General features: G+C 40.2%; 1 long non-coding RNA gene across 2 annotated transcripts in view; it reads right to left on the bottom strand.

Annotated features, from left to right (window-relative positions):
* Positions 1 to 22500, bottom strand: part of LOC135100260 (uncharacterized) — a 45075-nt gene that overhangs the window by 4388 nt on the left and 18187 nt on the right. The window contains exons 2-3 of one of the 2 annotated variants that reach the window (XR_010268552.1): positions 14651 to 14786; positions 12431 to 12621 (exon numbers count right to left, since the gene is read on the bottom strand). This is a non-coding gene — a long non-coding RNA (uncharacterized LOC135100260). The remainder of the gene's footprint in view (positions 1 to 12430; positions 12622 to 14650; positions 14787 to 22500) is intronic. The other variant, XR_010268553.1, reaches the window with a different exon arrangement.

Raw genomic sequence — 22500 nt, 5'->3', positions numbered from 1 at the left:
TAATATAATAGTTTTTAGTGTTTTATCTCGACAACTTTTAACGGCCTCTAGTGGAAATTATTGATATTTCCAAGTATGTTTTCATGACTCCAGTGATAGTTTGAGTATTCTGCATCACTGGTAAAGACGCCTGCCTCTTACACTACGATTTATAATTTCTGTAGCATCTGAATACAACTCTTATGAGAGACTAGAATGTTTATAAAATACTGGCCTCAGTGACTTGACTTTTCTTGCAACATCAAGTGGCCTGAGATAACTCACATGCTGCCATTAACCACGATTTTCTATATAGAAGAGCATTTCGAGACTTCACTTCAGAAAACAAACAAACAAACAAACCTGCTGGGCCACCACGAAGGGAGGCCAACCATCCATGTCACTGAGAAATATAATCCATCAAGTTGAATATTGAAACTTGCGGGCGATACAGGCCAGAGATCACTCACATGCTGAGACAAACTACGATTTTTCATGGTGGGCCACTGCGAAAGGAGGCCAACCATCCATACCACTGAGAAATAAACCATCATACCGAACATCGAACCCTGCAGACGATACAGGCTTAGGATGAACAAAAATCACTACAGTGTGCGCCATAATGCGATTACAGAGGGCGAGTAGGGAAGCTGCAACTCTCCCCTCTCTATTTACTCTCTTTGTATTGGTTTGGTTAATGTTTTCTGTTATCACCCTTCGTTCTAGAATTGCCGTTTTGCACCTCAGGAGGGAAAGCAAGAGTGCATAACATTATCTCCTTTAACACACTCACACACACACACACCTTAACACTGTATTAAGCTAAGTCCCCTCAGCTGCCTCCCTTCACTTCATCTTTTACGTCTTGAGGGAAAGAATAATAACGAAAAAAGAGAAGAAATATCAGGGTGGGTGCCGGGAAAGAAAATGGGGTCGAGGGTCAAGAGAAAACTGGGGTAATTAGGGAGGGTAACTGTGATATTTAGACTTCCCAGGAGAACTTTAAGCCTCCCCCACACACCACTAAGAAGAGCGGAGGAGTGAGGGGGAAAAAAAAGTGAAGCGAGAAGTGTGTGGTGAGAAAAGAAGGAGGAAAGCTGGAGAAGAAAATATTAAGACGCTTTATGAAGTATTGAATAAAGGGACGAAGAAAAAGAGAGGGAGAGAGGGAGAGAGAAGAGGGATGGAGCGAAGGAAACAGACAAGGAAGGGGAAGTATTTGATAAAAATAAAGTGTAAAAGAATCCTCGCGTAATGGAATTCAATTTACATTTTTGCGCGCTTCTGTCTTGTTCATGAATTACGCTACAAGTGGATCTGGGCGGCGTTGTGAATACGTGGTGCTCGACAGTAATTAATTCCACTCGCTGATAATGAGGAAAATAACATTACATCATTATAAATCGTCGCTTCATTTCTTTCTTTTCTATTTCGAGGGATTAATCTGTACGGAAGGGAGGGAGAGGATGGGAAAGAGAGGGAGGGAGAAAGTAAGTGTGTGGGACAGTTGTTTAGTGAATGTTTGTGATGCGCGAATGTGTGTGTGTGTGTGTGTGTGTGTGTGTGTGTGTGTGTGTGTGTGTGTGTGTCGTGGATAAGTAGTGCAAAAATAGTTAAATTTCATGAGTATTTAAGTTGCATCTCGCCATGGTAAATATTTCCGGTGCCTTATTTATTTATTTATTTGTTTATTTTTTTTCCGGTTAGTAAAGATTCAATATCTGGAGCAAAGAAAAAACTGCGTCACCAGTCACTATAACTTTCATCTCTGCAGGCTTTCCCAGGCATCTCTTGGGCGAGTCAAAAACTTTTCATTTCATTAACTCTTCTCTTTAAACTGACGGACTGTAAATCCTCACTCGTCTTCGTAATGTGGCATCTCTTTTTTCATCTTATATAGTTATACGATTATCAATGATTTGTACTTCTTTTAATTAACTGTCTCCATTTTTTTTTTTACTCACCGTCGTAATGTTGCATCTCTGCTTATTTTCTGCTCTCATAAGATTATCCATAATTTCTGCTTCTTTTAACTATATTATTTTTTTCACTCTGTCTCTTTCTATCTTCTATCATACTATTATCAATTATTTCTGCTTCTTTTAATTGACAGTTTCCAATTTTTTTTTACACACTGCCGTAACATTGGATCTATTTTTATCTTCTGCCAACATACGATTATCCATATATTAACTCCATGTTACCCAACACTTCCTGGCTAAGAACTGTCTGCCTCGTCATGGACCCAAATTCAGGCAAGGGATCAAAAAAGTGAAGACCATCAAGCTCAATCCCCCAAAAGCCACGCCACCAAATTCACGCGGGAGGGAGTGATCAGTGGGTGAAGTATCTTAGTGACGCAATAAGTATCTGTTGCTCAGAGTTTTAATGGAGTGTTAACACCTTCACATCGAAACACATGAATCAAGCTTAAAAACTGAGGATTCTTTTCAAGGACACGCGGTTCGTTCCAAAGTGTGTGGGCGAGTGGAGACAACTGTGTGGTGGGAGAGAACACATATTTCCTTCTGGAGTATAGCAAGTGTATGTGGGGGGAAAATGTGAGGCAAGAAGTTCGTTATTAAGGCCAGAAAAATAACAATGAAAGTGATTCTCTCTCTCTCTCTCTCTCTCTCTCTCTCTTGCTCGCACGACGACACTAAGATGGAAAACATGAAGAAAAAGGGATGAAGACGTCTGGCCTCGCCTACAACATACACACACACACACACACACACACACACACACACACACACACACACACACACATTTTCAAACACATACATGAAAGAAGACTTAGTTCGGGGCTGTGGGAAGGCAGAGGGAGCAAATGTGAGGAGGAGGAGGAGGAGGAGGAGGAGGAGGAGGAGGAGGAGGAGGAGTATAAGAAAACGGAAAAAAAAGGCCAGGAGGATGAAAAACAAGAACAGGAAAGAAAAGAGAAAATAAATTTAAGCAGAAAGGAGAACATATGAGCTGGAGACAACGGTACTTACTGAATCCAGAGAGACAAAAGAACAGTTCACCAAGATTTACGTTCTTAGAAACCAAAACCTAAAAAGATATTTCCACCTTTTCGATGTGTTTTTTCCCACCAACAAGAGAAATGGGTAGGCACAATTTAAACTGGAAGATGACAAAGAAAAATAGAAATTATGTACTAAAAAGGAAGAAGTGAGAAGAGTTTTTGGGATTTTTTTTTCTTTTGCTAAAAAAAAAAATGGCAGAGAAACTATTTTAACTGAGAGAAGATGAAGGAAATGCAAAATATATATATATATATATATATATATATATATATATATATATATATATATATATATATATATATATATATATATATATATATATATATATATATATATATATATATATATATATATATATAAAGCAGGAACTAAGAATTTTCCTGTTTTCTAATCCGTATTTTCTCCCCCGCCCACACACACACACACACACACACACACACACACACACACACACACACACACACACACACACACACACACACACACACACACACACACACACAAAAAAAAATATATATATATATATATATATATATATATATATATATATATATATATATATATATATATATATATATATATATATATATATATATATATATATATATATATATAAGGAAATGGATGACGAACTAGGAAAGGTTGAACGAAACGAAAAAAAAAAAAAAACATGAAAAAAAACTGGTGAATATACGAGCACTACATACAATCATTGACAATAAAAGAGAACAACAACAAAGAACCAATGACAAAGTGAAGGATGACGGGAACAATACTCATACTTCAAAAAGAAGGAGAAAGATGCTGAATACACAGGGGAGGATGAAGGAAACGAAGAAAAAACCCTAAAAAAACACGGAAAAAAGTGAATATACGAGTACTACATGCACTCTTTCACAATACGACATAAGACAACAAGGAATGATTGACAAACTGAAGGATGGGAACAATACCTGTATTAAAAAAGGACGTAAAAAGACATTGAATATACATACATACTTTCCCAATGCCAAGGTAACGTGAAGGTAACTAGCTCAGTGAGGATGACGGGAACACTCCATTCCACGCCAGAACCACCTGAGGATGCTGAGGGCAAGAGTCCAGAGCAGACTTTTATAGGTACGTCCAGCACACAGGGGAGGAAAAAAGGGATAAGAAAAGGTTCGTGAATATGAAAAAAAGACAAGTACCCAAGTTAGAAAATGTAAGAAAATTCCTGGCATGTGAAAATAAAACAAATGAAAGAAAGTCGTGATATCGAGACAAGAAGAACACAAATGAAACACGTGTTGTTGATGTTACTAAGAACTAAGTCTGTCTGTCTCTCTGTTTCTTTGTCTGTCTCCTTGTCTGTCTGCCTGCTTGTCTGTCTCATGTTTTTTTTTTTTTTTTCCCAGTAATGAGGTTGAGTTAAGTGATGAAACTAAAACCATTCAAAGCAGAAAGGTCGATAACCCTAACTGAAAAGTAACGAAACTCAAAAAACTTTGACTATCAGAAAAAAAAAAAACTATATTCTAAGTGGAAGACATGCTTAGGGCGCCGATATCCTCTTGATTTTTTTTTTTTTTTATGTAGGAAGGACACTGGCCAAGGGCAATACAAATCCAATAAAAAAATATTCCCACTGAAATGGCAGTCCCATAAAAGGGTCAAAGCAGTGGTCAAAAATTGATGGATAAGTGTCTTGAAACCTCCCTCTTGAAGGAATTCAAGTCATAGGAAGGTGGAAATACAGAAGCTGGCAGGGAGTTCCAGAGTTTACCAGAGAAAGGGATGAATGATTGAGAATACTGGTTAACTCTTGCGTTAGAGAGGTGGACAGAATAGGGGTGAGAGAAAGAAGAAAGTCTTGTGCAGCGAGGCCGCGGAAGGAGGGGAGGCATGCAGTTAGCAAGATCAAAAGAGCAGTTAGCATGAAAATAGCGGTAGAAGACAGCTAGATATGCAACATTGCGGCGGTGAGAGAGAGGCTGAAGACAGTCAGTTAGAGGAGAGGAGTTGATGAGACGAAAAGCTTTTGATTCCACCCTGTCTAGAAGAGCAGTATGAGTGGAAATCCCCCAGACATGTGAAGCATACATACTCCATACATGGACGGATAAGGCCCTTGTACAGAGTTAGCAGCTGGGGGGGTGAGAAAAACTGGCGGAGACGAGACGTCTCAGAACATCTAACTTCATAAAAGCTGTTTTAGCTAGAGATGATATGTGAAGTTTCCAGTTCAGATTATAAGTAAAGGACAGACCGAGGATGTTCATTGTAGAAGAGGGGGACAGTTGAGTGTCATTGAAGAAGAGGGGATAGTTGTCTGGAAGATTGTGTCGAGTTGATAGATGGAGGAATTGAGCTTTTGAGGCATTGGACAATACCAAGTTTGCTCTGCCCCAATCAGAAATTTTAGAAAGATCAGAAGTCAAGCGTTCTGTGGCTTCCCTGCGTGAAATGTTTACCTTCTGAAAGGTTGGACGTCTATGAAAAGACGTGGAAAAGTGCAGGGTGGAATCATCAGCGTAGGAGTGGATAGGACAAGAAGTTTGGTTTAGAAGATCATTAATGAATAATAAAAAGAGAGTGGGTGACAGGACAGAACCCTGAGGAACACCACTGGTTTAAGAGTAGAACAGTGACCGTCTACCACAGCAGCAATAGAACGGTCAGAAAGGAAACTTGAGATGAAGTTACAGAGAGAAGGATAGAAACCGTAGGAGGGTAGTTTGGAAATCAAAGCTTTGTGCCAGACTCTATCAAAAGCTTTTGATATGTCCAAGGCAACGGCAAAAGTTTCATCAAAATCTCTAAAAGAGGATGACCAAGACTCAGTAAGGAAAGCCAGATCACCAGTAGAGCGGCCTTGACGGAACCCATACTGGCGATCAGATAGAAGGTTGTGAAGTGATAGAAGTTTAAGAATCTTCTTGTTGAGGATAGATTAAAAAACTTTAGATAGGCAGGAAATTAAAGCAATAGGACGGTAGTTTGAGGGATTAGAACGGTCACCCTTTTTAGGAACAGGTTGAATGTAGGCAAACTTCCAGCAAGAAGGAAAGGTAGATGTTGACAGACAGAGCTGAAAGCCCTTCTTGCCCAAAAATTGCGTTTTCTGTCAGCAGCGCAGTTTAACTCTTTCACTGATATGATCTTCCTTTGTTAAGATTGAAAACATTGTAGAAAATGCTTACAGAAAGAAGGAAAGAGTGTGTGGAGGGTAATTTAAGAAAATGTAGTACATAAGAAAGTATCTAAAAAGTTGTAGACGGATACAGAAAAGTATTTGCCTAGCAGTGAAAGGATTAATATCCCAGATGGCACTGTACGCAGCAATGTCCACTGCAAACTGGGCCCTTGTCTCATCTAAAGGGCAAATGGAAACTTGCACCATGCAATACAGGGAAATGGAAAAAAAGTGACATCCCTTAAATAAAAAAATAAAAAAAAGAGGAAAGAAAAGCAAACTGGTAGCATCCAATCTCTCTTCGAGTCCCTTTACGAACTGATAGAGGGAACGCCGGCGGTAAATAATGATCGCAGGAGAGGAAAGCTAACAAGATAATGAGATTCAGGTCCAGACAGCAAGCCAGACAGACAGGCGCTTTGACACCCAACGTACCCATGTTTAAGGATGGTGGCGACGACAGTGGCAGTGGCGGTGGCGGTGGCGGTGGCAGTGGCGGTGGTGGTAAAACAAGCGATGGGTAAATGGTGGCGAGGGAGAAGGCGGAAATGGAAGCAAGGAAAAGATAAGGATGAAAAAAAAAAAAAAAGTGCAGCAATTTCCCCCGCGAAATTAGATGAACGAGATAACACTTGGAGAAGAGACACGTGGGAAATTAGAAAGGAAAAGAGAACAGAAGAAAAGAAAAGGGAAGAAAAGAAAGGAGAGAGAGAGAGAGAGAGAGAGAGAGAGAGAGAGAGAGAGAGAGAGAGAGAGAGAGAGAGAGAGAGAGAGAGAGAGAGAGAGAGAGACTTTTACATAAATTAGGTACAAGAAAAAAATAAGGCACAGGATTAAAGATTAGGGTATGTAAAATAAACTTTGCTAAATCTGCAAAAAAAAAAAAAAGGAAAAGTAATATGTAAATCTGTAAAAAAAAAGGCAAAGTAATATGTAAATCTGTAAAAAAAAAAAAAAACATAACCAATATATTTATATGTACAAGTATCTGCTTGTGGCATATATCAAGCTGCACTCAAGAAAGAAGAAAATATTTTGAGAAAGGCAAGCCAAAAGAAAGAAAGAAAGAAAAAAAAAAAAAGTAAAGACCAATTCAATTCGAGATAATTTTCCACTCTCCATTTCCCCCAAGAATCTCTTTACTTACCTCATATGAATACCACAATATTTTCTTTTTCTTTACTTGCTAACTCTGTCTGTTGTTGCTGTTCAAAACATTCACCTCACTTCCTTTACACAACTCTCTGATCCTCTACAGACTCCCACATGGTGCCCATAACCACCTGTGGCAGTGTTATCTTCAGTATTTTAGGATTGAGGCCTTTCTGTGATAGTTCCTTATCTCCCGAAAACTTGTTACAACACTTCTCTCTCGCTCTCTCCACCTTCTCTCTTCGTCTTTCCGGTATTCATAGTTTTCTGTCTTTCATTAATATCTCCCCCCTACCAATTTTGTTGATTAGATTTACTTAACATTGTCGTCCTTTATGCCTTATATTAAAATCAGAGAATGAGTGTAATGAATCTTTATATATTTTATTTCTATTTAGCTGATAGTCTTTCAGCAAGTGTAGTAACCAAATGATGATGATGATGATAATGACGTATAGGCTGATAATGACAACAGTCTCTATAAAACTTATTTCATAACTTTTTAGCTTAACTTAGTTCATTGTTTTTATCTATATATTTATCTGCTTTTTACTTGATTTTTTTTTTTTTATTCGAGTTTTTTTGTTGTTGTATTTATTTACTAATTTACTTATTCGTTCATTCATTCATTCTTTCTTTCATCCGTTGGTTCATTCACTTGATATCTTTATCTTGGTAAACGCTTAATTTTTTTTTATATCTAAACAGCACAATACAGCTTGGAACCGCTTTACATATTTGATCAGACTATACACTATTATATAAACACAAAAATTGACACGCTTCCTCCACGTAAATTAAATGGGTTTGAATTTATAGGTAAAGAGATGGTTCACACTCCCTCCTCCTCTCGAAGGTGTTATTTGTTATAGAAAGGGAAATATGTAAGCGAATATATTACTTCCTCGTGTTGCCCGCTGAGAAAATTTAAGACTGCCATTGGCTATAAATAACACTTGAGGTGGTGGTGTACGTGAGGTGCGCGGTCAGGGTTCCTCTTAACATAATCTATATTCATTTTTCTTCGTGTTCTTTGTTGTGTTCGTGTGGTAGATTTGCCATTTGTTAACGTTGAGGGGCAGATCCCATCAATTCTTCCACCTTTTGTAATTCTTTCCTTTGGATTACGTAGAGTAGTTTACATCATTCCGACACGAATTCATTGTTATTCATTGTATCGTCCTTTTCATCGTCGTTTTCACCGCTTATCGTTGCTCTTCTTCGTTATTTTCAACATCAATTCTTCCTCCTTTTGTAATTCCTTCCGTTGGATTGGAGTTGTTGTTTTTTTGTCTCATTCCGATATGTATGATTTTGTTATTCATTGTATCGTCCTCCACATCATCGGCCTTTTCATCCCCTGTCGTTGTTGTAGTTCTTTTCAACATTAATATAAGGAAAAGTGGAAGGGTGTGGGCTTGACCAGGCGCAGGAATTATACAACATCAGATGGACGGACAAGATCATTGGATAAGTGAAGGAGTGAGGCAGCCAAACCTCTTCAGGCTCGCCTCTTCATATCACATCGTCACGTATCCTTTCATAATTTCATCACCCAGAAGGCACCAGTGATATGAATACCCTCTGCGATGTTATTCAAGATGTTGTGGTGGCAAGGAGTCAATTAGTAATCTCTTAATCCGGTGATAAAGTGACTGGTTAAGATTGAAATTTCATCACTATTGTCTTTTTTTTTTTTTTTTTTTTTACGATTTCAGTGGTGGACAAATTCTTCTCCTGACCTTCTTCACTCATCTGTCGGTTGCCTGCCCATTAAAGGTCATTCCTACAGAACTTTTTATTTTATTTTTCCATTTTTGTATCCGTCTGCACTACCGTCATTTTTTTTTTTTTTTACGATATCTTGGTTAATAAAATAAAAGCATACACGTTGCTCTCCCTTACAGAGATGACTCTCCACTGCCTTACCCACCCGACGAGTGAAATAAAATGCCAAACAGCGACAAGTACAGACAAGTACAGCAATAACAAATACTTCACTTGATTGAGTATTTGTAAAATAATCCCAAAATATACACGATAATGGGCGCTACTACTGACGCCTAAGCCTCTACACTGTATCTTCCACTAAGAAATATTGAATACTCGGTTTTCTCACTCGCTTGAACAAATAGCCACATATATATCATATTAATGTAGTTTTGTATATACGCTTGAGGAACACAGCTCAAGTCTTTTATTTGTTTCAGGATCCCTATACTTATGTGTGTGATTAAGTAGAGGCATCGTGCAAGGCAGCGGTTCAGGGCCAGCACGCCGCCATGTGCTGTCTCCATTGTTTCGTAACCTTGAAAGAAGTAATTGCCACGCCCATCACTGTCTTTGAAAAAAAAAAGTATTATTTTTAATGATGTACTGCGTTACACTTTAAAGGCGCTGCTAAAATCCAGTCTGTAGTGATTCCGAAAAGTTCTAAGTATGAAGTCGTGTAGTGATGCTCAATATTCACTGATCATTATGTTGAAATTCATCGATTTACACAAATTGATGTTTTGCGCCGACACTTTTCTATCTTAGATGGACTTCAAGACAAAAGCTACGAGTTCATAGCATACAGCCACAGCTCATACCCAGTGACACTCAGTAAGTCAGACTGTATCAGATTGTTATGGCTCGAGTTACAAAGAACCGTGAGCCTTGAGTGTCCTGTCATGGGTTTGATCCCTGCCACCTCCTCTTTACCTGTATTTTATTTATTCACGAGCAATCCAAGCGCTCTAAAACACGCTCATTCTCATAAATCTGGATCAACCATAGATGTTTCTGATATTTCGTCTGTTCCAAGTTATGCTGGATAGTTCCTTAATATTTGTGAGAGTTTTAGATGAATGGTTTGCCAGAGATATGGTTGGCATTATAGTTCTATCGGTTATTTTATATACCGTTATTTTTGCTACACAGACATCAGTCGCAGGCAGGTTATGCTTGGCTCATATGGAACATTCACCCGCATACTTACCTGCCAGAAAGAAAAAAAGGTCTGTAGATTAATTATGTCAGTTTTGTAATAGTATACTCGCTAATATAAGTGACTGATGAACATTTAACGTTTTTCCTTGAACTTTAATGTCCTATATATGATTTAGTATCTGAGAGAGAGAGAGAGAGAGAGAGAGAGAGAGAGAGAGAGAGAGAGAGAGAGAGAGAGAGAGAGAGAGAGAGAGTCCCTTTCATACAAGCTGCGCCACTGTGTTAACATTTCACTATTGTCTTTCATTATTGTCTTTCTTCTCAGTGTCTTTCCCCCTCTCTCTATCTCCCTCCCTCTACCTACCCTCCTCGCCCTCTTTCCCTTCCTCCCCTCGTCATACAGAACTGTAGTCTAATTGCATCCTTTGGTCCCTGTTTGCTCTCGAGTCCTACCAATTCCATTACGTAATTATTCGGGTCATTATGGGGAGGATAAACAAAAAAAAAAAAAAGAAGGCAATACTCAGAGAGATGCATGATGATGTTTCATTTGGGTTTAATTTGACGAAGTGTTGCACGGAGGAGGGTATTACGAAGCCGGGCGTTGCGTTGCCTTGTCATTTGTTCCCGCCTCGCTCCGTCATTTCCGCACCGCCGGGATGCTAATGTTGTAACACACGAGAGTGGCGCATTGCATAAAACTTAGATTAGACAGACTTGGGTAGGCAGAGGTTGGGATGACTGTTTGATGCTGCTCTCTCTCTCTCTCTCTCTCTCTCTTTCTCTCTCTCTCTCTCTCTCTCTCTCTCTCTCTCTCTCTCTCTCTCTCTCTCTCTCTCTCTCTCTCTCTCTCTCAGCATTACTTATTCTCTCCTCTTATTTTTTTTTTTCATTTCTATCTTCTCTCCATATTCACTTTCCTCCTCCTCTATTTCCATTTCACCCCTTCCTCTCCACAGTTCTGATTCTCTCCATTACATTTTTATCCATTATTTATTCATATTCTCCCTTCCTCCACTCTTCTTTCCCTTACCTTCCCTTCTCTTCCACCCACTGCTCCTTCTTTCCTTCCTTGCTGCCAATTTCCCTCCTTTACCCTTTGTTTATTTTATTCTTTCTTTTATATTCCCTTTCCTTTCTTACTTTCCTTTCCTCCTTCCATCGTTACTTCTCTCTTAACGTTTGAGTTCTCCCTCCTTTCACTCCTCCTACAGACGATGAAAGGGAAACAAGGGGAAAAAACAACGTGCCCATGATTACTATTCACTCTGACTACCACCTCGCTCCTTCCTTTCCCTGCCACCCACACTCCACTGAAAACATTATAGAAACTCTCATGCAAGAAATACGTACATATTTCTTTTTATGTGTGTGAGTATGTGTTGCTGTATTTTTTCCTGTGTACTAGTAGAGGCGTTTCAGAAACTGGAGACGTGAGAGAGAGAGAGAGAGAGAGAGAGAGAGAGAGAGAGAGAGAGAGAGAGAGAGAGAGAGAGAGAGAGAGAGAGAGAGAGTTGATTAGCTAGTTACTTGACAGACAGACAAACAGACAAAAAGCACACACATCAAAAATTACTCCAAAAGGAAAATAGGCAGACAGACAGACAGACAGACAGACAGACAGACAGGTATAAAGACATTAACTTTATCAATAGGAGACAGTAAAACAAACAGACTACGACATAAACAAACAAAACACTAGAAGATACACATACAAACATACAAACAGAAGAGTAAGGAGAGGTAGACAGACAGGTAAGCAGAAGAGGCAGGACAGATAGACAGATAAGCAAACAGGACAGACAAGGAAGGAAGGAAGGAAGGAAGGAAGAAGAGCGCAGGATTGTTTGCTTGTTTAAGGGAGAAGTAAAACAAAGCCCCACTTCAGAGCCCTCAGCCCACCTACCCTTTCTTTTTCATCAGCTTCCGAGGTGTGAGAAAGAAGTCAGAGAGAGGGAGGGAGAGGGAAGAGGAGGAGGAGGAGGAGGAAGTGAAAGCAAGTGAACAGGGAAAGGATATAACTGAGTGAAGGGTGGATGGATGGAAATTACTGATGATGGAAAGGAGGAAGAGAGAAGAGCGAGGAGGAGGAGGAGGAGGAGGAAGAGCGTTAGTTGAAGGTTATTGTAAAAACAACTATAACAAAGCTGCACATTTACATCACCTCAGACAGGGCACACACACACAACGAGGGCCAGGTCAGTGGGAGTGCTTCTTAATTAAGGTTAGAGGACAAGTTTGTCTCCACCCGAGGTTCTTCACTGATTAAAGTTCCAGGAATGAGAGGCGAGATGAAAGTGTGCCGGAGTGGAGTCCCTCAGGATACATCGTTGGGTTTGGAGAACACAAACTCTCCTGAAAAAAAGTGGTGTCGCTCGTTTTTTATTTCTATCCTCTCTCTCTCTCTCTCTCTCTCTCTCTCTCTCTCTCTCTCTCTCTCTCTCTCTCTCTCTCTCTCTCTCTCTCTCTTTCTTCCTGGCCTTCATTATCCTCCCTCTCTTACGCCTCCACCTCACCTCCCTTCACGTCAGCCTCTCTCGCCAACACGAGGCTCGCGACACCACACGGCAGAAGTGCGTCGCGTCCCACCATTGTGTTCCTCCCGTCATTCATACCTTTGCGCGAACACTGCGCCTGCTCACAAATGTTGTCTCATGAGCGGCTTTCGTCTGGGGAAAAATGCCTCTTAAATTAAGCTTTTTGAGAGGGCGAGTTACGGCCCAGACTCCAGAAGAATCACGGCAAAAGGCGATGCTCTTCTTACTTTATATATCACCGAACCCTAACGCTCTGGAACGCACGAGGGACACTGTAACAGAGGACACGTCGAGGGAAGTGCCAAAGTGTACGGTGACATATACATGGTAACTTCTGAACTGCGACACTGGGTGGAAGATGAAGGGGGGTGGCACTAAAGGGGTCGCCGACACAGGCACTGAAGGAGGTGGGACAGAGAGTGTGGAGTGCCTACTGAGGTGATGAAGGGAGGGGATCACGCAATGGGGTGTTGTATTTCAGAGAGAGAGAGAGAGAGAGAGAGAGAGAGAGAGAGAGAGAGAGAGAGAGAGAGAGAGAGAGAGAGAGAGAGAGAGAGAGCATCAGGCCCTTCCGGTAAGGATGAAGAAAGGAAGGAAGGAGAGAAGGAGGAGGTAGAGACAGCGCTAGGAGTAATAAGGAGAGGCAGGGAGAGAGGAGGAGGAGGAGGGAGATGAGACTAAAAATAAGTCACGTATTAAAGTTTTGCATGTTTTACTTTGGAGATGAGAAAGTGTAGCATAAAAGTTTACATGTAGAGTACCCGGGCTCTTTATTTTCTCTCACAGAGCGACACAACAACGACAACAATTTTCTGGGTTGAAATTTACGTTCAAATATTCGTTTTACTTCTCAAGAAACTCCACAACATTACTGGAGTTACAGTAAATAATTTTGTTCTGTGTGTCTGTGTAATAATAATAATAATAATAATAATAATAATAATAATAATAATAATAATAATAATAATAATAATCATAATAATAATAATGTGTGTGTGTGTGTGTGTGTACTCGAATTTATGCTCAAATATTCGTTTTACTTCTCAAGAAACTCGACAGCATTACTAAAATTAGTGTAAATACTTTTCTTGTGTGTGTGTGTGTGTGTGTGTGTGTGTGTGTGTGTGTGTGTGTGTGTGTGTTTATTCCTATACGTAAATATCACTCCTGACAAATGACCTAAGTGACTGCCACCTGTTTCATTCTCAGATTCCTCCTTTTCTTTATTTCCATTAGGTGTGTACGAAGAATCTCCATTCTTATTTCATTCCCTTTGCACTTTACAGTTCTGATGGACGAGTGATAAAACGAGCATCTCTCTCTCTCTCTCTCTCTCTCTCTCTCTCTCTCTCTCTCTCCTCTCTCTCTCTCTCTCTCTCTCTCTCTCTCTCTCTCTCTCTCTCTCTGTATCACATTTGATCTCTGTATCACTGAGTTCCATTTCAACCAAACGTTCACTCTATTCACATACAGTTTTGTGGCGCCAAGATCAAAGATATTATTCAAACCTGGGTACAATTATTCCTTTGAAACAGTGACACTGACTAGATTCAAAGAGGCATTTCCCCTCCATTAGCGGCCGTTACATAGCACAGGTCATGACTGGGGCGGCCATGCAATGAGGCACAACCGAGGCATTCAGAAACCATCTGGGTCGATACTCGATACCTGGGGCAGATCTCTGTTTCTTCCCGTGTTGAACCACGAACGGCGAACGTGACACGTATTAAGTGACCACATCTACTCGAACCAGCTCCCTCCCCCCCATTCTCTCTCTCTCTCTCTCTCTCTCTCTCTCTCTCTCTCTCTCTCTGTATCGCCACGCATCAAACATAAACTATCTTTACCCGTCCGCCACTGCCTGCTCTGTACTTGTCCCGACGCTTCCTCGATTCACCAACCAGACAATATTACCCTCAGCCGCCGCCACTCCACCGCCTTCATCCCGTGCTGCACATATACGTACATGATGAACCTCTGTATCTGCCGGGAGAATGGAATAGGTAAGGAAGAGGGTGTAGGGGATGGTGAGGATATTGAGGAAAGGGGGATAGAACACAGGACATGAAGCGAGAATGGTGAATGTTGTAGGGTTAGGGAGAGGGAGGGGGAAGGGGAAGAGCCACCTATGTTCGAGTATAAAAGGGAGAACTGAAACATTGAGATCTCGTATCTTTTTTTTTTTTTTACTAGGTTGAAAACATTAAACCAGATGTCGTTTTGAATAGCACATGGCACGTGTGTGTGTGTGTGTGTGTGTGTGTGTGTGTGTGTGTGTGTGTGTGTGTGTGTGTGTGTGTGTGTGTTCATTAGGGCAGACGACACAAGTCCAGGGATTTGTGTCAGACTAACAAGGGGGTCATTTACACATTCAGCCGCTCACGTACCTGAAGGTAGGAAAAAGATTATGAAGGATTACAAAGGATTACGAGCAGCAAAGGACCTTCAGATGCTTGTAAGGCTGATGGACTTCACTCTTTTAAATCAGTCTATTATCAAGAGCAAATGAGCAGTATGGCATTAATAGGTCTCGTTTATCCCTTCTGTTAAATCTCGCTGGAAGAAGGAAAAGTGATCACTCATTACTGCGGAAAACAAATCGGGTCTACATATGAGAATAACAGAAAAATAAGGTACAATTCACAAGTGCGTTTGTTTAAAGGGGAGAGTTTCAGCGGCATTGTATGTTAATGCACTAAGTGTAGAGTGTAGGTATGGCCAGGGTGGGTTTGTCTAGGGTGTTGGCAGGCTGTGTTTGTCAAGGGATGGTTGGGGAACGTTACCCAGAGCTTTCCAGTGAGGGGGGCAGTGAATCGCGCCGTGACTACTTACTCAATTTATATACTTTCCAGTGCGGGTTACTGTATTGGAAACCATTAAAAACAAAATAAACGCGTATTCATTTAATAACATGTATAGTTTGAACAGCACCAGTTTCATCTTTCCAGAATAGCCATATTTTTTTTTTTTACATGAAAGGTCATTCTTGCTTTTTGTAATCATTGCTTATTAATTGACTATGAAGTAATCAACTGGTGAGAAAAAGACCACCTCAGTCTTTCGTGAGCTGCGGCACTGCGCCAGTCGATGCCAGATTCTGCTTACGAACTTTTCATTCTATCCAATTTCCTGTCTGGCCTCCCACCACTGCGTCGATAATATTTTCCGGGTTGAGTCCGTCAGTCCCTCGCTTCATTTAGTGTCTGCCTTCACGGAAACTTGAAAATGTCCTGCCAATCTTCATTTATGCTTCATTATAGTTTATATTATAACGTCTTTCATTTTGATATATTTTCCTTGACCATGCTAATATTTCAATGTTTCAACGTTTCAAGGTTTTAGTTCCTGCTTTCACACTATTTGCCTTCCATAATAGCCATAAGTTACCAAATCATAAATTAATAGCACATAAGTAGGAAATTCAAAGGCCTCCAAGAGTTTTCGATCAGGTGATTTGCATGCATTATTCCAGCGAGGAGAGTTGATGTCAAAATTATGAACCTTGGCTGCACACACACGAGACACTGCAGAGATTACTAAAACTAATACATCATCATGTCTGAGCTTTGCAGGAATCTGATGATGTTGTATTGTGGAAACCTAATCAAACAGTGTATAATTTTACTGTCAGGACCACTGCGACATATTCCCCACGCAAGGCTAACAATAATAATCTTCCAGGCAACTCCTGCGTTTGCTGAGAGTTGTATGTGGTGGTTACCAAGAGCAGGGAACGGTAGAGGCTTACTGGAACTGAGTTAGGTCATGGCCAAGGCAAACAGTACGTTATTTCTCAATTAAATAGCGTTTTTAATAGCATTCTCTTTTTGTAGTTAATGACACTGCCTGTTTAAGCTTAAGTTTCGTACATCCCTTAATAACCTTCTTAATAAGTAGTAAGTTTGATCTCGTGCATAATTTCCTGGCTGTGATAAGATGCTAGTCTCAAACTAAGAACGACAAAAGGAAGCTGGAGAGACAGAGAAACAGATAAAGATATAGATGAAAAAAAAAAAAAAAATAAATAAGATACAAGTAACGGGTTAGGCTTGAACAGACAGGCAGTCGACAGATTTTGATACATAGAAACTGGCGATGGCTGTTGTTCTATAATATATGCATAATCTCTCTCTCTCTCTCTCTCTCTCTCTCTCTCTCTCTCTCTCTCTCTCTCTCTCTCTCTCTCTCTCTCTCTCTCTCTCTCTCTCTCTCTCTCTCTCTCTCTAACGTTGTAGTTAAAGAATTCTTACCACCTCAAGACGTAGACTGCGATAACTGTACACACACACACACACACACACACACACACACACACACACACACACACAAAGAACGGAAGAGTGATTACCAACATAAAACCGCGAAGAGAGTTCATCATGGACTTCATACGAACGAAAAGTGGGTGAAAGAGAGAGAGAGAGAGAGAGAGAAAAAAAAAAAAGCATCAATTTCTTATCTGACCTTTCCACGAACAAATCACATGCACAGGAACTGCAATAATGTCAATGAACGTGTAAGACCTTTTACAGACTGACCTTCTGGTGTAAAACTTGAGAATCCTTGAAATAAGCACCAAATAAAGAGGAATATCATTTATCTAAAGAATCCTTCCATAAAAGATTAAAGCATTATATAGGGCGTAAGAAAAGTATATATAAGAGATTAAGGGCAGGTGAAGAAGTTTTAAGGTCTCAATATAATGAATTAGTTAGAACAGTCAGGAAGTTAACGAGGAAAGCTAAGAGCAAATTATGAATTAAAGGTAGCCAGCCAGGCGAAGACGGACCCCAAGGGATTTTATCAGGTATACAGGACGAAGAATAAGGATACTATGGGTTCACTAAAGGCAGCAGATGGGGAGCTGGTTAGTTCTGGGGAGGAGATAAGTAAACTTCTGAATGTGTATTTTTTAACTGTCTTCACCCAGGAAAACATGCATATGTTTTCCAGGCATATCCAGACATATGGATATGTCTGGATATGCCAGATAGTGAACAGGTGTTTAGAGCAGATGAGAATGAGAAGTTGACATATTTCCATAACTAGGGAGATAGTGGAACAGGAGATAGATAGGCTAAAAAAATTCAAGACACCAGGACCTGATGAAATATATCCCAAAGAACATAAGAACATAAGAACATAAGAAATAAGGGAAGCTGCAAGAAGCGACCAGGCTTACACGTGGCAGTCCCTGTATGAAACACACCTACCTATTTCCATCTGCTATCCCCATCCATAAACTTGTCTAATCTTCTCTTAAAGCTCTCTAGTGTCCTAGCACTAACTACATGATTACCGAGTCCGTTCCACTCATCTACCACTCTATTTGAGAACCAATTTTTTCCTATCTCCTTCCTAAACCTAAATTTTTCAAGCTTGAACCTGTTATTTCTTGTTCTACCCTGGTTACTGATCCTAAGAATTTTGCTTACATCTCCCTTGTTAGAAACCCTTATACCACTTAAAGACTTCTATCAGGTCCCCTCTTAACCTACGTCTCTCTAAGGAATGTAAATTTAACAGCTTCAACCTCGCCTCGTAAGGAATACTCCTCATCCCCTGTATCCTTTTAGTCATTCTCCAAAGTACTTAAGGAATGCAAAGAGATAATTAGTGGGACGTTAGTTTCTGTCTTTAGGAAATCACTGGAGTCGGGTGAGGTACCAGTAATGTGGAGGCAGGCTAATGTAGTACCCATCTTTAAGAAAGGAGATAAAACTTTAGCGTCTAACTATAGACCTGTCTGCTTAACTTCAGTTGTAGGTAAAATATTAGAGTCAATAATAGCGAGGAATATTAGGGAGCATTTAGACAAACATAACTTGATAAATCAGTCACAGCATGGCTTCACGAAGGGAAAATCTTGCCTGACAAACTTGTTAAGTTTTTACAGTAAGGTGTACGAGGCAGTAGATAATGGTGATAGTTATGATATCTTATATCTGGACTTTAGTAAAACATTTGACAAAGTACCCCATCAAAGGCTCCTGAGAAAGGTTAGGGCACACGGGATAGATGGGAAGGTGTTAGGCTGGATAGGGCGACAGTGACAGGCGACAGAGAGTGGTAATAAACGGCTCGAAATCTGAGTGGGGTCATGTAATTAGTGTGATGCCACAGGGATCAGTATTAGTTATTTCTAATATATATCAATGACTTGGATAGTGGAGTTAGTAGTGATGTTAGTAAATTTGCGGATGACACAAAGATGGGTAGATTAATTAGGTCAGAATCGGATGCCATCGCCTTGCAGGCAGATTTAGATAGGATGAATGAATGGACGGATAGATGGCAAATGCAATTTAATATCAATAAATGCAAAGTATTTAGCGTAGGTAGAGGAAACCCACACAATAGGTACATATTAAACAACCAAACTCTGGTAGGTACAGGGTACGAGAAAGATTTAGGAGTTATAGTTAGCTCTGAACTCCGTCTAGGGAAACAATGTATAAAAGCCAGAAACAGGGCAAATAGGGTACTAGGATTCATTTTTAGAGTGTTAAAAGTAGAAGGCCGGAAGTAACATGAAAGTTATACTTGTCGCTGGTCAGACCTCATCTAGACTACGCTGTGCAGTTCTGGTCCCCACATTACAGGAAAGATATAGGTCTATTAGAATCAGTACAGAGGAGAATGACTAAAAGGATACAGGGGATGAGGAGTATTCCTTACGAGGCGAGACTGAAGCTGTTATATTTACATTCTTTAGAGAGACGTACGTTAAGAGAGGACTTGATAGAAGTCTTTAAGTGGTATAAGGGTTATAACAAGGGGGATGTAGGCAAAATTCTTAGGATCAGCAGCCAGGGCAGAACAAAAACTAACGGGTTCAAGCTTGAAATATTTAGGTTTAGGAAGGAGATACGAAAAAATTGGTTCTCAAATAGAGTGGTAGATGAGTGGAACGGACTCAGTAATCATGTAGTTAGTGCTAGGACACTAGAGAGCTTTAAGAGAAGATTAGACAAGTTTATGGATGGGGATAGCAGATGGAAATAGGTAGGTATATTTCATACAGGGACTGCCACGTGTAAGCCTGGTCGCTTCTTGCAGCTTCCCTTATTTCTTATGTTCTTATGTTCTTATGTTCTTAATTTTCTTCTCTTCTCTTGCTATATATATATATATATATATATATATATATATATATATATATATATATATATATATATATATATATATATATATATATATATATATATATATATATATATATATATATATATATATATATATATATATATATATATATATATATATATATATATATATATATATATATATATTGGTGAAAATGTCATTTTTTTAAACGAGAGAATTCTTGGAAAAGAAACATCAAATAGAGAGCAATGTCATTTATCCAAAATAGTCTTTCTATTTTTTCGGTCGTTTTCTAATTTATTTTTTCTCCCGTGAAGGTGTATCTTGATCTTGATGGTACAGGTGGCTCAGGATCACTCCTGAGCCAGGCCTTTGGATCGGCAACTCCTGTAGAAGGGGGAAAGAAAAAGAGAAACGAACAGCATCCTCTATCCTAATTGTTCATACACCTGGCACGCCACATTCTCTCCAGAAACTCTTTCACCACCTCAATCATCCTTTCATTCACCTCTCTACACAGTCCCAGCAACAACACCATCCATTCCTTTCCTGTCTTCTCCACTCTTTCATTCCTATCATGCCCTAACTCAGTCAGTATCACTTGCATCATCTCATTCCTGTCTCTGGCATACTTCACACACTCCAGCACCACATGTTCCACCGTCTCATCCTCTCCCATGTGACACATCTGGCACACTTTGCTGCGGAACTCAGACCACCTGTAACTCCTTGCATTCACATCCATACACTGTGCCCTCGCTCGGAAGAGAAGATCACCGCCCAGGCTTCCATCATACCACCTTTCATACCTCGAGACCTCTTTCTCCTTGTACCATTCCAGGGACTTCTTTCTTTCCATCTCATTCATCCATTCATTCAGTCCCACACATTTCACTTCTTTGTCTATCTCATTCTTCCATTTTCTCACATCCCATTCGGCTCCCACTCTGCCTCTTCTTGTTACCACCCATTCACGCTCGTTTTGATTCCTCCCAGCTATTCTTATCGCCCACACAACTTACAATCCATTCCTGTCTGTCATTCTTATACATATCTTCCTCCATTTGCTTCCACTTTCATTCCACAGGTACACCTTCCTTGCTATTCTTGCATCATCCATTCTCTCAAACCTAATCTTATACCTAAGTGTGGCTTTTGTGAGTCTTTCCCTAAAGGTGCTCCATCCCATGTCACCTTTCAAGGCTTCAACTGCTGTGCACCTCGGTGCACTCAGTGCCATCCTTGCTACTCTATTCTGGCCCACTTCTAACTTATCAATTTCACTTTCCTTCCATGCAATCACATCCATAGCATACATTATACTTGGCACAGCCACACTCTTCCACACTTCTCTCAACACATCATACTTACTTGCTCTCATCCTTGCCACGCTTCCCAATCGACCTACCCACTGGTTTACCATACTTATCTTTTCATTCTTTGCTTTTTCACACCCACTAGGACTCATCCACATCCCTAGGTACTTGTATTGTTGCACCTGTCTCAACTCATTCTGTCCAAGTCTCCATACCACATTACTTTCATCCTCAGTCATTACCTTGCTTTTCTCACTGCTAAACCTTACTCAAAGTCTTTACCATAGCCATCCACCACATCCAACAGACTTTGAAGCTCATCTGCCGAGTCACTCATAACAACTACGTCATCTGCATAAAGAAGCACACACACTTTATCGTTCCCACACTTACCCCTACATTCATTCTTCTCATCCTGGCTGCTAGCTTCTCTGTATACAGGCTAAAAAGGGTTGGTGGCAATATACAGCCTTGCCTAACTCCTCTCTCACTCTTCACCCAGTCTGTTTCTATGTCTTCTAGTCTGTATCTAGTCTGTAAATAAATAAAAAAAAAATCTGGTACTAAAACTTAAATCTGTGAAACAAACATCAAGTAAAGAAGGAAAAAAAAAAAAGAATCACCTCTACATAGAAACCTTCATTATCGTTTTCCTTGCGCACTTTAACAAAACAAAATTGAACAAACCCTACAGTCCTTCATAAAACACGACTTCCTCTCCCATTCCCTCGACAAACACCCATCGAACAAAAATACATGGAACTGGACGCACACAAGAGCCACAGGAAATCCAGATTTCAACGAACCAGTAGGGAATAGAACCTCGCATAAGGGGAGTACTGTGTTTTTATAGTAAATAGAATAAATTTACTCAGTGCGGAACTCAACCAGACAATATGGCGGCAGTACTTTCCTTCTCGCACTGAATAAGTAAACACCCACCCGAGCCTTACAATCGCCTATGCCCTTTCAGAGTCTTATCTATTTTCCAGCTTGGTGTATAACTCTATTTCGGCAGAGGAATTTGTGCGATTTAAAGTAATATTAATCGGCTCAGGGACTGGCGTGATGCCGGGTATTGCTGAATAGTTTAAGGTGCGGAGAGAGAGAGAGAGAGAGAGAGAGAGAGAGAGAGAGAGAGAGAGAGAGAGAGAGAGAGAGAGAGAGAGAGAGAGAGAGAGAGAGGAGAGAGAGAGAGAGAGAGAGAGAGAGACAGAGAGAGAGAGAGAGAGAGAGACAGAGAGAGAGAGAGACAGAGAGAGAGAGAGAGAGAGAGA

Source organism: Scylla paramamosain, chromosome 5 (genome assembly GCF_035594125.1).
Source record: "Scylla paramamosain isolate STU-SP2022 chromosome 5, ASM3559412v1, whole genome shotgun sequence".
Classification (NCBI taxonomy): Eukaryota; Metazoa; Arthropoda; class Malacostraca; order Decapoda; family Portunidae; genus Scylla; species Scylla paramamosain.
This window is presented reverse-complemented; position numbering and strand designations above follow the sequence as displayed.